Here is a 17,790-nt window from a genome sequence, read left to right as displayed (position 1 = left end):
TAATCAGGCATGATTCAAACTCATGGCTCTAGACCCATGCTCTTTATAACCGCATTATTCTGCCTCTGACACCTTCAATGATCACAACCCTATGAAGTATGAAACTCTGCCCATTTTATAGGGAAGAAAACGAGCTTTAGAAAGGCAAAGCAACTTGCCCAAAGTCCAGAGCACAGGGGGAGTGGAGTCAGAATGCATAGGTGACTACTTTGGTTTCAGAGTGCAGGCTCCTAAACTCTCTGCTACACACTGCCTACTTAAGAGTTCAAAACGTATTTACTTCAGATCATTGAAAATGGTATTAAAAATCACAACTGACGTTCTGTTGTGTCCAGTAATATTCAGTCTCTACACCTGTTAAGGAGAAGTTGGATCCTGCGGATATGAAACCTGCTGGCCCTGCCACAGAAAGCCCCGTTATTCTGGGCAAAATTGAATTTATAGTTTTAATGATCTGTGAAAGGAAATTCTGAATAGAGATTCTTTAAAAAATGGGGCATATGGAAATAAGTTATTAGTTGAAAAGCAATTTCCATTTTGATAAGCTGCTTCAAGAAGAAGCAATGACTAACTAAACGCTTCATCAGGATGCAAACAAACCTACTTTTGTACAATGCTGCAATTATCCATGCAGCAGATGGGTGGTTCTGTTTCCCCTTCCGGACAGAGACACTCACCCTTTGTTGCATACTTGCACTGAGAGCTACGAGCGTCCCACTAGTTTATGTAAGAAGGGGATATAAATGGGGCAACTCTGAGAGGTGCTTCTCTCTCCAGAACTTCCCTTATGACCCATAAAGGCTTCTGTTACAACTGCGTGGCAGTTTAACTTCTCCTTCTCCCCAATCCTGCTTCCCCTACAGATGTTATTGAGAATACTCACTAATAAACCTGATGCATGCACATCTCAGAGTGCCAGAGTCTGCTTCCTGGGAGCTAGCTTGGAACAGTGTTAGTAATAGGGATGATCCTAGGAAGCAGACTCTAAAATGGGATTTGGGAAGAGTTCCACTTCCAAGCAAGATGAAGTAACAGAGAATTTACCTTCTCTCATGAAATAACTAATAAACTAAAGAAAATATATGAGGATATTGACTGTCAGACAATGAAAGAGAGTGTTACCTGAGAGATGGAAACCAAAAAAACTGAGCCTTTTAATTGTCCCATCTTACTGCTAGGTTGTGGCACAGAGAAGGGGAACCTAGGCAGAGCCCGATGGTGGCCCTGATTAGAAGGGACAGAGCTGAGGTCCAGGGAGACTGGGCAGCCAGCATTTACAGAATGGAGTGCCAGAAAGTAGAAGTTGCACAGACAGAGTATGGAGACGATAGAACTGCACAGAGAAGAGATCTTCAGAGAGAAGGACTCAGTATTCATGACCGCTTAACTGTTCCTTCATGTGAGGAAATTCCCTGAGGCCAGGGGAAAAAACCACCTAAAAAGATTAGAAGGAGCAGCCTTCTTTGAGCTTACAGTAGGCTGGGAATGGTGCCTGTTACCATCTGCCTGATTGGAAAAAAACTCATAATTCACAGGGTATGGACTAGAATACAAAGAGAGTTTTGCCCTTAAGAGTGAACAATTCATTCTAGATGAAATGCTCCACTAGTCTCAACCAACACATCTGAAAAGCAGGACCTGAAAGTATCAAACTATTTCCAAATAATAGCATCACAGAAAAAAAATCTTAAGAATATTTTTTAGGAATACAAAAATATCCAAGTAAACAAGAATTTTACCTTGTTTACTTGCCAACAAAGTAAAATTCTCAATGAACAATATGCAATAAAAATTAACAGGTCTGAAAAGAATAAGAAAAATATGTCTCCTTAAAATAAAAATATCAACTAATTGAAAGTAACTCAGAAAAAAATAAGAGAATTATTAGAGAGGACATTAAAACAGTTATTAAAACTGAACTCCGTGTGTTCAAGAATCTAGAAGGAAGAATATGATAAGTTGATTTTAGGAACTTCTAGAAATGCAAAGTACAATATCTACATTGAAAATACACTGTGGCCAGGCGCGGTGGCTCACACCTGTAATCCCAGCAATTTGGGAAGCCAAGGTGGTTGGATCACCTGAGGTCAGGAGTTTGAGACCAGCCTAGCCAACATGGTGAAACCCCGTCTCTACTAAAAAAAAAAAAAAAAAAAAAAAAAAAAAAAAAACAAACCACAAAAAAATAGCTGGGCACGGTGGCAGGTGCCTGTAATCTCAGCCACGCGGGAGGCTGAGGCAGGAGAATCATGTGAACCTGGGAGGTGGAAGTTGCAGTGAGCTGAGATCGCGCCATCGCACTGCAGCCTGGGGGACAAGAGCAAGACTTCGTCTCCAAAAAAAAGAAAAGAAAAGAAAAGGAAAGAAAAATACACAGTATGGAACTAACAACAGATTACACATTGCAGAAAAACAGATTAGCCAATTTGAAGACACATCAATAGCAATTGTCTAAAGTGAAATATAGAGAAAAAAACTGTTGAACAAATGAATAGAGCATTTGGATACTGTGGAACAACTTCAAATTGTCTAATAAAGATTAGTTGGAGTCCCTGAATGGTGAGGGCTGGGGTCAGGGATGGCACAGTGAATACAGAAAAAATTATATGAAAAAATGATTGAAATTTTCCAAATTGTATAAAAACTATAAATCCATAGATCAAAGAAACTTAATAAACTTCAAGCAGAATAAACATGATAAAACTACACCAGGGGCATCACAACCAAATGGATTAAAGCCACAGTTAAAGCAAACATTGTAAAATGGGTCAGCTTTGGAGCTGACCAACAAGTAATAAGGAGTTCCTCATTAGTGCAGGATTGTAGTGCAACTGTTAAATTTTGACCTGTGGTAAATTACAACAAGATAATAGTGGAAGAGAATGCACCAACGGGTACAATATCTCAGGCCTGTGAGAGGTTTTGAGAAATAGTAATTATAAGGATTAAGAAACTGGATGGCTGTTGCCACTCTAAAAATAAGAGATATAGTTATAATAATTGATTTCTTGTTCTTGTCTATTAACTAACATCTATGTCATTTCTGGGTCAGGTTCAGTTGAATTATCTTTCCTCCTAATAGGACATGTTTTCCTCATTTGCTCTATTTTTTATTAGCTACAGGACATGTTGAATTTTACCTTCCTGGATGCTTGTTCCATCTGTTAAGGCTATTCATTTTTCTTTAATGTAATTGTGTTTATCTGGATGTTTAGTTTATCTGGAGGTTAATTTTATGCCTTGTGCATTTCTAAAAAGATGACTAAGATTTGATTTTTATCCCCAAAGAACTCATAATCTTGGGGGTTATGAACCTACAAGGAACTAGGACTGATATTTACAAAATGACACAATGAATTCTATAGAATAGCTGTCAATCCTGATGAAGGACATCAAAGGGGTCATACAGCACATTGTGACTGGAAACAAACCTCTAGCTGAGATTAGACACGTGGGCATAAGCACAGGACAGATACATGGTGAGAGGGTGGGAGTGACATTTCAGATCTGGATCATGAAGCAGTCCTAGGTGACTTGCTGCAGCAAGAAGTTCTAGATAGTGAAAGGTGATGTTTTGAGAGTTTCAGCATGAGTACAAGAGCAGATGAAAGAACACTAGACAAACTTCTCCATTTTCTCACTTATGCAATATGTCACCAAGTTAATTTAGAAGATTCTATTTAGGCAGTATACAGGTAGATTCTAATTGTAGCATTGAGTTTACTGGCATTTAGACTTGGATTTCAACTTAGCTCCATTATTTGTAAGATATATGATAATAGGCAAGCTATTTAGACTCTCTGACCTTAATTTTACTCATCTAAAAAATGGTTATAAACTTCATTCCTCATCTGATTGTTGTGACAATTGAGATTCATATTTTAAACAAAAGTGAAACAACATAAGACTTAACACAATCATTCTTATATGAGATACCATTATGTAGTCTATATGAAAGTTCAAAAATAGCTTGGCATAAACTGAAGTTGCAAAGAAGAGACTAACAGAATTTTGTGTTGAGATGATCTATAAAGATTTCAAATAATTCCAAAAACTTTTAAAAGGATAGAAAATTAATTTGAAGCATAATTTTAAATGAGAATTAAAAAGAAAAAATAGAGCTTCATGATTATCATAAGGTATACTAATCTCCCCAAAGAATCTTCACCTTATATACCTTGTGAAGGTTGTTAGATACCATTCTGTCTTTTGACTTAATTGCTAGTAATTCTTTACATTTATGAAGCTTATTCAATTTTCCACATATTTAAATCTCATATCTTACACATGCTATTTATACAAAAAATTAACATTTAAAAATATATTCTAGTGTTTAAAAATGCAGACAAAGTTAATCAGGAGCATGGAGCAGAAGAAAAGTTAGATTTTTTTATTATAAAAGTGTTGATTTTGGAAATATGCAAGTATAAGGACAAGTAAAAAAAATCTGTAATCCTAACTTCCAGAAATAACCACTGACAATATTTTGATGTTACAGAGGCTTCCCATTATATACACAATTATTTTATAAATTGAGATTATATTATTTGACTTTTTTCACTTAACTATTGTTAACATTTACTAAGGTCACTTAATTGTTTTCTACATGATAAAAATTTTAATAGCTGTGTAGTAAGCCATCACATGGATGTACTTAGCCATTGCCCTCTTACTGGACTTTTAGGTTATTCCTATATTTAACTAATGTGAATGGAAATACAGTACAGGACAGATGAACAGGCATGGGGAAATGGAGGCCTGGACTGGCTTTGCATGAGTCATTTCATCTTTCCAAATTCTAGTTTCCTTACTTAGAAAATTGTCAGGTAAGCTGGGTATGGTGGCTCATGCCTGTAATTCCAGCACTTTGGGAGCTGAAGCAGGAGGATCACTTGAGCCCGAGAGGTGGAGGCTGCAGTGAGCTATGGTTGCACCATGGCACTCCAGCCTGGGCGACAGACCCAGGCCTTGTCTCAAAAAAAAAAAAAAGAGAGAATTGTCAGATGAACTAGATGACGTTCCAGATCCTCGTTAGTGCTAGTATAGACACCAGCACTTCCAGAATTAAGGAATACTTTGGTGAGGAATGTCTTGAGTAAGGCATCGCTATGGGAAACTGAACAATTAGAGGGTAGTGTAAGGACATATGCATGGTGGGCTGTTTGCCGAATTAAAACAGCAATAAGTGAGCAGTGGCAGAAGCCTGGGAAACAAAGTAGAAAGGCGTCAAAGTATCTCTAATTCTGCCAATCCTTTCCCCTCTAAAAAGGGGAATGATAAAAAGGATTGACATCCAACCTTGTCATCCCTCCTGACATGAGGCATGTGTTGGTCACTCAGAGAATGATGCTTTCAAATGTGATTAGGCATTTTACAATGTTCGCGTTTGAGCATATTTTCAGCTTCATAACCAAGTTTAAAACACAGTTTTATAATATGCATTAATTTAAAGGCAACTAATTTAAGATAAGTTTGCTTTATCAAGGAGTCTAAAAAATGGAGCTAAAGTTAAAGGCTATAAGAGGAAGAAGAGCACTGGATAATAAAAGCTTCATCTAATAAACAGTCTTATCCATTCTTTGATTTAACACAAATTTATTGAACATCTGCTATGTTCAAAGTCCAATTCTAGGGTCTGGAAGGGTTCAAAACAGACAAAACCCTAGTTCTTGTGAACTTACATTCTAGTACAGGGAGAAAGATAATAAACACATAATAAGCATGTTGTTATAGTATGTCAAAAGTGGGTAAGTACTAAATAGGAAAGGGAAATAGGGTAGAGAAAGTAGGAAATGGAAAAATTGAGGAGGAAATTGCTATTAATTGCATCAAGGGCATGGGAATGGCCACTCCGATAATGGGACATTTGAAGAAAGATTTGAAGTGGGAAAGAGACCAAGCCACCCATACCTCTGAAGTTAAGAGCATTCTGGGCAAGGCCAGTAGCAAGTGAAATTTTGAGATAGGAGGGTACATGACGTATACTATGCCTTCATGAAAAGAACAAACAGAGCACGGGGAAAAGTAGTAAAAGATGAATTTAGAGAGGCAGCAGGATGGCAGATCCTATACCCCCCCTATCAGGAACATGGCCTTTATCCTGAATCAGAGGAAAGCAATTGGAAAATTTGGGGCAAAGAAGTGACATGATCTAACTTAGGCTTTAAAATGATCTTTCTGGATGATTTGTTGAAAGTAGACATAGGCGGCTCCTCAGGATGAGAAGGGCAGAAGCTACAGAAAGTAAGTTAAAATGCTATTGCAGTAATTCAGAGAAATGCAATGTTGGCTACGCTAGGGGAAAAGTATAGGAGGGTGAGGACTGGCCTGATTCTTGGTGTATTTTGAAGGTATAGCTAATAGGATTTGCTGATAGGTTGGATGTCAGGTATGAGATAAAATGAGATAAAAGAAGAGTCAGGGTGACAGCAAGGATTTTGGCCTGAGCAACTGAAAGAATGCAGTTGCCATCCACTGAAATGAGAGACTTTGAGAGCATAGGCTATGGCAGAAAATGAGGAGTTTAGATTTTAACATTTTAGTTTTGAGATGCCTATTAGTAACCCAAGCAGAAATCTCATGAAGGTAGTTGGATATATGAGCCTGGAGTTCAGGGCATAGATCTGAGCTAGAGATGGAAATTTGGGGATTATCATCATAAATTAAATTCCCTAAATAACTTTACCCATGCTATAAAATATATTTTTTAATTTTATAAGAACCTGGGGGAAAATTCAAGTCAGAAAATGATTAATAGGCATTTATGCTTAATTTCTTCATGCAAGTAAAGACACTGTGATTATTATTTTTAAATCAATCCTTGCTGCTTAGATGAAATTACACTTTAGAACAATGTCTTTTATTGCTTTAGATGATTACTCTAGCTTATTAAAAACATTGCTCTAATATTCTCCCTCTACACAGAGCAACTGTTAAATGAAATTTGTCCTCGAAAGGAAGAAGCTTTCATAAGCAATTATTGGATTTTAGACTTACGATCTCATTTCATCTAGGACCTCATTACAAACAAGGGGAAAAGAAAACAGAAGTTCAAAAGGTGAAGTGACTTGCCCAAAGTCATACAACTAGTGGACTTATTAATTATTTAATGCAACAGTTATTTACTGAGTACTATGTGTGGGGTCATGTTCTAAATGTTGGAAATAAAGCAGTTAACAATAAAGACTGCCACATGGAATTTACAATCCCTTTGAAAGAGGGGAAACTAGAAATAAAAAACCATGCAAATGTATAATATGACAGTTAGTTGATAAGTGTCATGAAGAAAAATGAATCAGGATAAAGGAAGGGTGATAGGTAATTTATTGTCTAAGTTACCTATTGTCTAATTAGGGACATGTTTTTAGAACAAAAGGAACTGAAAACTAGACGGGATGCCAGGTCAGCAGGCATAAGCTGGGACATCCTGTACAAACTTAAATGTAAGTTCACCCAGATAAACTGGATGATGGAAGGGGGTACAGAGGAGATGACTTAAGTTTATTTCATATAAAGTGGTCAGAAGTAAGAGGCATAGTGACATTTGTGGAGAGACCTGAAGACAGTGATAAAAGGGGACATGTATATATTTGGGGTAGACCTTTATAGGCGAAGGAGGTAACAGTGACAAGTTAAACACCTAATGAAGCAGTGGCCATTACTCTTGAATGTTTGTCAGTGTCAAGTAGGGTGTCAGACAGGTGAAAATGTGTCCATTCAGTTACAGCATGTTCTTATTTGCTACATGTCCCACTCATCAACATGACCAACAGCAGTCCCAGTTCTATCATCAGATGGTTGGCCATGGTAGCTACCCTAGGCAACACCTTCCCATAGACCTCTCCATGAACTTACTCTTCTTGGTCCTACTACAGTCACTGGATGTGCTTGGTTTCTCAGATTCCCCTGAAGGATCTTACTTGTCCACCTGCACCAACATTTCAGGTAAACTCATTAGTGACTCTGATCCAACAACCCTCCCATTTACTCCATCTACTCTCACTTGAGTATAAAATGTAATGCATTTAATAAATCCCTTATTCTAATAACACTCACTGAAGCTCTGCTTCCCTGACCAAGCCTTGATTACTATATTTACTGGCACCTCATCTGTACTTGAATCTGATTTAGAGAACTAGATCCTAGACTTTGAGTCTGATGCCATTATTGATATGAAACTGGAATGAGGGTGATCATATTTTTCATGTGAGAATAACAAAAGCAATTTGTGGTCAAAGAGAAGACTGCAAAAAGGCCTCACATACTTCCTATCTCCATAGCAATGTTCCTGCCCAATGGGACTTTTCAGTTCCTCCTATAAAGATGGAGTCTATTTCTACACCTTCTAAATATGTTCTTAGTCACATGACTTTCTTTGGCTACTGAGACACTAGCAAACATAACCCAAGTAGAGATATAAAAAATGAAAATGTACTAGAGCTTGCCTTTTCTTGCTGATTTTGTAAGCTAGCTAGCATGTAGATGAGCCCTGCTAGCTTCTGAAATACACAAGGTCAAGTCATGACCATCATTTCACTTAATAATGAGGTAAACCATCAAATATACAAGTGAGGCTAGCCTTGGCCATTCAGCTCCAATGAACTGGCTAGATCAGTGTTATTTTATGGAAGAGATTTATTATGAAACATAAACTAACCAATATAAATATCTATGTTGGAGAGGATGCCAAGCAACTGCAACTCTTATCCTACTGGTGATGGAAAACTGTTTAGTAGTTACTTGTAAAGTTAAGCACACACGTACCCTAAGATCCAGCAATTCCAGTCTTAGGTATTTACCTAAGAAAACTGGTAACATATGCTCATACAAAGATTTGTACAAGTCAGTTCACAGCAGCTTTATTTATAGCAAAAATTGGAAATAACCCAAGTGTCAATCAACAAACAGGAGAATAAACAAATTGTGATATATTCAGCAGTACCATTCAGGAACAAAACAACTACAGATACATACATGGATAAATTATAAAAACATTAGGTGGAGTGAATGAAGCAAGACAAGAATACTTATTCTGTGTGTTGGTCAGGGGTCTCCAAAGAAACAGAATCAACAGGACACATATAGATATATAAGAGGGGATATACTATGAAAATTTTCTCATGTGGTTATGGAGGCGTCAAAGTCCCATGGTATGTCATTAGTAAGCTGTGGAACCAGGAAAGCTAGTGGTGTGATTCAGTTAGTCTGAAGGCCTGAGAACTGGGGTGTTGGCAGGGGTATGCTGTGTAGGCCTCAGAGTCTGAAGTCTTGAGAAATAGGAACTTGAATATCTGAGGCTAGGAGAAGATGGGTGTGGCAGCCAAAGAAGATGGATGTCCTCTGACTTTTTGTTCTATATAGTCAAGCCCTTAATGGAGTGGACAATGCCCGCCTACATTGGGGATGGCCATCTGCCTTAGTCAGTTCAACAATTCAAATGCTAATCTCTTCCAGAAATTCCCTCACAGACACATCCAGAAATATTGTTTTACCAGCTATCTGGACATCCCTTAGCCCAGTCGAGTTGACATATGAAATTAACCATAGCATTATGTAGTCACGTCATTTCCCAGGGGAAATATATAAGGAAAGAGAAGCAAGGGAGAAATGGTATAAGCAAGGTTATGGTTAAAAGGATAAGCTAAGGAATCTAAGTTGGTTGTGGAGAAAAACTAAGGACATGAGGGACTGATGAATGGTAAATTGGAGGTAGGATCTATATGTTATAGGTTCTGGATGGATTAAAATAGAGCTAGGACAAGAAGAGGCTTCAGTGCCTGAAATTGTCACCTAATTTTTTGTAACAACTGAAGAATCACAAGATCTATAAACTTGGAGAGCTTTATTTCTTATGAAGAGTTGCAGCCTCCAGGGTGGCCATTCTGACAGGCTTGGAAGCATAGCCTGAAGCAGAGACAGAAAGCAGGCACTTCAGAGAAAAAAAAGTGACAGGCTGAGATTTATGCCCTATGAATTGGTGAGGTATACATATTTAACAAGTTATAGGTGAAAATGAATATTCATGAAGGGGAGAGATGCATGAAAATGCAGTAAGCAAACATGCATGTTACATGTGTCCCATGCTCAATGCTTGGGGTGGAGACCTAGCATTTAAATTAATTACAGTTACGTCCTATATGTGCAAAGGTGGACCCAAGACACAAAGGCACTGCGTTCAACCACTGTAAAGTGGTCAGCACCAATCCATGGTCAGTGTCTCTTATCAGGAGAAAGTTATTGAAATCAATCTCCTGTTCAATGAAAGCTGTAGTTACGGCTTGTGGATCACGTGGCTCAGTTAGCATATGGTGGTCAGTGAGCTGCAATTGTTTGAATGTTGCTTATCTTGAGGCCAGTGCTTCAGTGCTTGTTTAGCTACTGGAGAAAAAGAGAAAAACAAACAAACAAAAACTTTGTGCATACTTTATTCCTTTTTTTTGAGACAGAGTCTTGTTCTGCCACCCAGGCTGGAGTACAGTGGTGCGATCTCGGCTCACTGCAACCTCCATCTCCCGGATTCAAACAATTCTCCTGCCTCAGCCTCCCAAGTGGCTGGGATTACAGGCGTGAGCCACCGTGCCTGGATTATTTTTGTATTTTTAGTAGAGACGGGGTTTCACCATGTTGGCCAGGCCGGTCTCAAACTCTGGGCCTTGTGACCCGTCCACCTCGGCCTCCCAAAGTGCAGGGATTATAGGCATGAGCTGCCACACCCGGCCAGAACATACTTTATTCTTTAAGAGTAGGGGTGTGTGACCTAACCCTTGCCTGGTATGGCCTTAGGTCTTGTTTATAGTTTGGTATCTTATTGCCACAAAGAGTCTGTTCTGTCAGTCTTATGATCTCTGTTTCAACATCTGTATAATTAATCTTTTATCATCTCTCCCCAATAGTTCTGCCATGGTTTATGCTCCAACTAAATATCAGTTAACTTCGGAGGCCTTATCAATAAAGCAAGCAGACACCACAATTGACCAAATGATCAACTTTGGACCTCAGAAAAGTGTAATAAAATAATTTTCAAAATTGGCAGAAAAAACACAAAATTACTAACAGCAAAATTATTAAGAACGACAATACAATTATTTTAGCTTAAAAAGCCTTCTCCATAAATATCCCTTGTATATATGATCATTTATTTTGAAGAACAATCCTTCCATGTAAACAGGACAAGAAGAGTTATTTTTTTTTCTTGAGTCATATATTGAGGCAAGTGTGTTGACAACTTGCTCAAAATAACATAGCTAGTAGTTTTTTCTCAAAGCTTCCCCCAGAAGACAGGTTTCCTAACTGTTTCTCAGTGAAGTTGATTGAAAAACTTGTTTAATCAACCCACAGAAGCACATGTTTACATGTAACTCAACCCTAAGATCTGAGATAAAACCCAACAAACTAACAATGACAAACCAATGCAATTTAATATCACTGATTCATTGTGACCAAATATGGATAGAAATATTCAGGCACCTAATACCACAACTAACTCAACATATAGAGGTTTCTATTTATAGTTTATTGAAGCTAAGAAACCTTTTTAGGGTGACTAGGCTTGTTGTCTTTTGGAGTTTTTCTTTTTGCTTTTTTTTGTTTTGTTTTAATCTATTTAAAAACATATCGATGAGAACATAAAAGCTTAATGTCAAAATATTTAAATTCTTGGCATTCTTCTGTTCTCATTAAAAACAGACAATCTTTACTAAGGTAAGGTTCTAAATACAGTTGATCCTTCAACAAAACAGAATTGAATTGCACAGGTCAACTTAGACATGGACTGTTTTCAACCAACCGCTTATCAAAAATATGGTATTTGTGAGATGTGAAACCTGCGTATGGGAAGGGATGACTTTTCATATAGGTGGGCTCCACGGGGCTGTTACCTAGCAATCAATGCCCATAGAGACTAATACAATGGCACTGACTTTTGTGAAAAGAAAAGCTTTATTGCAAGTTGACTAGCAAGGAGACAGGAGGAAATGCTCTAATCTATTTCCCTGAGCTGGAGGCTAGGGCAGATTTTATAAGCATAGGTTAATGAGGCATGATCTAATTGGATCTTGCAATGAGGTGAGGCAGGGAGGCAAGATCTCTGACTGGATCCTGTCATGGGGGTGACACCACAGCTCAATTTGATTGGATCCTGGATTCTGCCATATGGTGTTTACTTATTAATTCATTCAGTTCCCACTCCTCAGTCTGAGCACTTATGTTCCCCATATGGTTGCACCTTGGTTCATCTGGGCATGCTTAGGTTATGTGACCTTCAACCTGGGGTCCATGGCAACTGAAAAACAACCAACAACTTTATTACATAAAAATTAACACAGCTTGGCCTGATGTGGTTACAAGGTCACTGTAGAACTTGAGTATGTGTGGAGTTTGCCATACCGGGGGTCCTGGAACCAATCTCCCACATATACCAAGGGTCAAAAGTAAAAGTATTGTTTCCACTTTTGAAGTTTAGGAATGAGATAGGATTTCAATTTGTTAAATTGGAGATATTTATAGATCTTTCACATACTTTTTGTACAAGACCCAGTGAAATATAAATTTCATTTTAGGAAGATCGGGTCCAAAGGAAGTTTATTGAATTGTTAAAACTCCTTCAAGGAAGTTCTGAGAAGACCATTACACTGCAGGCCCAACTGTTGCTATAGATCAAATTTGCTAATTTTCTATTCATTCTGTCATCTATAATACTTAGCTTTTAACAAAACTTAACATAATCTTTATGCAAGATGCACATTTTGATTAGCTGTTGCTCTATCACAAAGCGGCCAAAAGTTAACAGCTTAAAGCAATCATTTTATTATTCTCCACCGTTCTGTGTGTTGACTGGAATCACCTGGGAAGTTTTAGTCCTGTGATGCCACCTGGAACCACAGTAAGCATCTGGGAGCATCTGGAGGCTCTGTTTGGCTGAATATCCCACGTGGCTCACTCACATGGCTGTCTGTTGATGCCGAATGAAGGCTGGGGGCTCTCGGTGGGGCTCATGTCCACAGCACCTACACCTGCTTTCACAGCTTGACAGCAGGGTATCCAGAGGGCAGAAGCAAAGGCTGCCAGTCAGTCTTCTAAACAGCTAAGCCTAGAACTGGCAAAGTGCCACTTTTGCTGCAATCTATTGCTTAAGCAGCCACAGGGCCAGATTAGATTCTAGCTAAGGGAAAATAAATATCACTTCCCAAAAAGCAGAGTTAAAAGAAATTGTGGCCATCTTTAATCCACTGCCATGGACTTAATTGTGTCCTCACAAAATTCATATGAAATTCTAACTCCTAATATTATGGCATTTGGAGATGGTGCTTTTGGGAGGCAATTAGGTTTAGATGAAGTCATAAGGTGGGGCCCTTATGGTGTGATTAGTGCCTTTATAAGAAGAAACACCAGAATGGGCACTCTCTGTCTCCCCTGCATGTGAGGACAGAGTGAGGACACAGCAAGAAGGTGATCATCTACAAGCCAAGAAGAGGGCTGTCACCAGAATCCTATAATGCTGGCACCCTGATATTTGACTTTCCAGCTTCCATAAATGTGAGAAATAAATGTCTAGGCCACCCAGTCTATAGTATTTTGTTATCTTGAACTGACTAATACACCCTCCAAATTTTTTATCAATTAACAAAGCTATGGATTTCATACAAATTGCTTTTGGGAAAAATATAGTTTATGTCTTTAATTTCTTCAATGTTTATCTCAGTAACAAATGACAAATGATTCCACAGGTATGACTGGATTGTAAGAAATCCACATTCTATGCTTTTCTTTAATGGTAATTATTTACTTCTTTCTGTAGGGTACAACTTTAAAAGTAAAACTTCACCAACCATATTTGTTGCTTCATGACAAGTTTTTTTTTTCCCATTTACTTATGTGAAATTAAAGTCAGAGCTGACAGAATTTCTTTCAAATCATAAAGCAACACCTCTCTACCACCAGGTCATGTTTTCCTCTCCAATCATCAGCTACATCCCACACAGAGCATTAAATGTGAACCAGAATGACCTCTTTCATTATTTATTCCCAATTTCTAGCCTCTGCATGGTAAAATTATAACTGAGTGGGAAGCAATTTCTGCTCAGTTCAAGAATCTGTTGAAGTCATTCAGGTAACTTACCCATAGCAACAGACTGAAGCTACATGTAATATTTGCAGTTTAATACTGAGCTCTGCAAATTGCAAAAAAAAAATAATAACCTTCTTTTCTATAAAAATGAGAGGTTCAAGTCTCAGAGTAGGTATATTCCTAGATGAGCCAACTTTCTTTTTCACATATTATGAAAGTTCATTTCACATCCTGCTCAAATAAGATGATTTCAGAATATTTTTAGTAGAATTTTAGTAGATGTAGATTGGTGCCATTAGGTAAATGTTTATTGCTAATATTTTCTTGCATTCCCACTTTACATTATTATTTGAAAAAAAATTATCCTTAAACTATGAACCTGGAAATGGACCAATGAGTAATATGCTTTAAGATAATAAAATTTTCAATTAATTTTTATCTGCATTTCAGTTAACATTGGTTTTTCAACAAAATGAGCATTTTCTCTGGATTTGATCAAATAATGTTATAATAAATATCATGTAAAAAATATAGTCACGATCAGGCATATTAGCTCAGTTACCTCATCAGTTTTCAGCCAACTAATTGCATCATCTGCAAGCAATTATTGGTTATTAACATATCTCATGTTACTTAATAATTAAGATTTTTTTTTCTTCATTCGCATTCCCTTTTCACACATAGTATCTTCTTTCCTACTTTGCTTGAATATCTCTTATATGTTCAGAACCGGCAGTCCCAGATCTCTTTTAAGTCATATGGTTTGTTTTCCACTAAAGAGAAGTGATTTTATCACTTTATCACTTCTCTTTCCTCACAGTTTTTCTGCCTCTAGCAAGTAAATATTATTTTACTCAGGGCTATAATTACTTTCTGCATGTAAGAAGTGTTAACAAAATGCTGAACCTTTCATAGCCCCCAACATACTTGTTTTATTGTCAACGATAATTTCATGTCACTTTTCTTTACAGTTTTCTGTTCTCTAAATATGTCTTCAGTCCTTTCATCATGTTGGTTTCTTGGTGAGACCCAGAAATCTCTGTGCTAGTAAGTGAAACAGAAGGATACTGAATTTATTATTAACATGCCGTGCTGTCAAACATTGTTTCTGCATGTCCAAATGCCTGAAACACGAGACTCAGAGTAGTACACTTAATATCACAAATATGTTTTTTAAAGTTTTGCAAAGCAGAATATAAGTCAAGGAAAAATTATTTTTCAGTAGTGTCTTCTAAAAGGAATTTTTATAGTATTCTCTGATTGTAGTTTGTATTTTGGTGGTATCAGTGGTGATATCCCCGTTGTCATTTTTATTATGTCTATTTGATTCTTCTCTCTTTTCTTCTTTATTATTCTCTAGCTAGCAGTCTATCTATTTTGTCAATATTTTCAAAAAACCAGCTCCTGGATTCATTGATTTTTTGAAGGGTTTTTTTGTGTCTCTATCTCCTTCAGTTCTGCTCTGATCTTAGCTATTTATTTTCCTCTGCTAGCTTTAGAATTTGTTTGCTCTTGCTTCTCTAATTCTTTCAATTGTGATGTTAGGGGGTCGATTTTAGATCTTTCCCACTTTCTCCTGTAGGCATTCAGAGTGAACAGGCAACCTACAGAGTGGGAGAAAATTTTTGCAATCTATCCATCTGACAAACAGCTAATATCCTGAATCTACAAAGAACTCCAACAAATTTACAAGAAAAAAGCAAACAACCCCATCAAAAAGTGGGCAAAGGATATGAACAGACACTTCGCAAAAGAAGACATTAATGTGGCCAAAAAATACGAAAAAAGACCTCATCATCACTGCTCATTAGAGAAATGCAAATCAAAATCACAATGAAATACCATCTCATGCCAGTTAGAATGGCGATCATTAAAAAGTCAGGAAACAGATGCTGGAGAGGATGTGGAGAAATAGGAGCACTTTTACACTTGTTGGTGGGAGTGCAAATTTGTTCAACCACTGTGGAAGACAGTGTGGCAATTCCTCAAGGATCTAGAAACAGAAATACCATTTGACCCAGCCATTCCATTACTGGGTATATACCCAAAGGACTATAAATCATTCTATTATAAAGACACATGCACACGTATGTTTATTGCAGCACTATTCACAATATCAAAGACTTGGAACCAACCCAAATGCCCAACAATGATAGACTGGATAAAGAAAATGTGGCACATATACACCATGGAATACTATGCAGCCATAAAAAGAGTGAGTTCATGTCCTTTGTAGGGACATGGATGAAGCTGGAAACCATCATTCTTGGCAAACTGACACAGGAACAGAAAACCAAACACCACATGTTCTCACTCTTAAGTGGGAGCTGAACAATGAGAACACATGGACACAGGGAAGGGAACATCACACACCGGGCCTGTTGGGGGGTGGCGGGGTTGGGGAGGGATAGCTTTAGGAGAAATGCCTAATGTAGATGATGGGTTGACAGGTGCAGCAAACCACCACGGCAGGTGTACACCTATGTAACAAACCTGTACTTTCTGCACATGTATCCCAGAACTTATCATATAACAATAAATAAATAAATAAAAGGATTTTCTTGCTACAATGCATAGCTTGAAAACTTTAAAAATTTATCTTCTTGAATTACTGAAAATGGTGGAATCTCATAGCAATCTTCAGATTATCCTTTAAATTATGTTTCCACAACTCAAAACTAGACCAATTGTCTTGTTAGAAATGTAACATGGCATTCTAGCCAAGACTTTGGTTGAGAAGTTTAATTAAAAATAGTGTTACGAATACTTAATTTTTCTCTAAAACTTTTTTTATTATTATTTAGATTATTATGTCTGGCTTGAAGATTATCTATCACAGATGTTGTTTTATAAGATTGTAGAGTCTGTTGTGTTACTCCATTAAGAGGCAAAATTAACATTCTCATTTTAATTTACTTAAGATTTGAAAATTTCCCAAATGAGACTTTTTTTGAAATACCCTTTTACTAAATTGAATCAAACAACTAAAATTGAAATTCAGCTTTTAAAGAATAATTGGTTAATGTTATGAACACTAACTAGTTCATTAAATAATTCTCCAATCATTAGGAATTTGAATTTGTGAAGTCACTTCTACTATTAACTATGTTCTTGGGTTCAGACAAATCATGAAAGAAAATAGGTTTTATTTGGCATCAAGCTTGTCTAACTTTAAGACAAGTAACAACACAGAATGCTTACAAAAGCATTGCAGTGGTCTTGTAATTCCCAGGTACAGTTTTCAACACCCTAGTCACTCAGTACTCACAGGGTCCTGAGAGAGGTGGCTGATTTTTGTCCTTGTGATAGTTTGCTAAGAATGATGTTTTCCAGCTTCATCCATGTCCCTACAAAGGACATGAACTCATCATTTGTTATGGCTGCATAGTATTCCATGGTGTATATGTGCCACATTTTCTTAATCCAGTCTATCATTGTTGGACATTTGGGTTGGTTCCAAAAAACTAAACACGGCATTTTCTCACTCATAGGTGGGAATTGAACAATGAGGACACATGGACACAGGAAGGGGAACATCACACACCAGGGATGGTTGTGGGGTGGGAGGAGGGGGGAGGGATAGCATTAGGAGATATACCTAATGCTAAATGACGAGTTAATGGGTGCAGCATACCAACATGGCACATGTACACATATGTAACAAACCTGCAAGTTGTGCACATGTACCCTAAAACTTAAAGTATAACAATAATAAAATAAAATAA

Source organism: Nomascus leucogenys, chromosome 3, assembly GCF_006542625.1.
Source record: "Nomascus leucogenys isolate Asia chromosome 3, Asia_NLE_v1, whole genome shotgun sequence".
In the NCBI taxonomy this organism is placed as follows: domain Eukaryota; kingdom Metazoa; phylum Chordata; class Mammalia; order Primates; family Hylobatidae; genus Nomascus; species Nomascus leucogenys.
This window is presented reverse-complemented; position numbering follows the sequence as displayed.